Raw genomic sequence first — 221 nt, 5'->3', positions numbered from 1 at the left:
AAGATTTTTTTTCTATGCCTTCCTCCCTTTTCTTTTCTTATTTTGTTTTCTCTACGCTCTTCTCTTATTCAGCTTTTCCTCTTTCTATTCTTACCTCTCCCCTCTTTTCTTTCGTCCCCTTCCGAACAGTTTTTCGTTGTAACTTCTCTCTGTCCCTTCTTCCTGCTATCTTTTTCTCTCCACTCTTCGCTTATAATCCCCTGCTGCTCCTCTATCCCTTC

This window comes from Penaeus monodon, chromosome 22 (assembly GCF_015228065.2).
Source record: "Penaeus monodon isolate SGIC_2016 chromosome 22, NSTDA_Pmon_1, whole genome shotgun sequence".
NCBI classification, from domain to species: Eukaryota; Metazoa; Arthropoda; class Malacostraca; order Decapoda; family Penaeidae; genus Penaeus; species Penaeus monodon.
Note: the sequence above shows the minus strand (reverse complement) of the source record.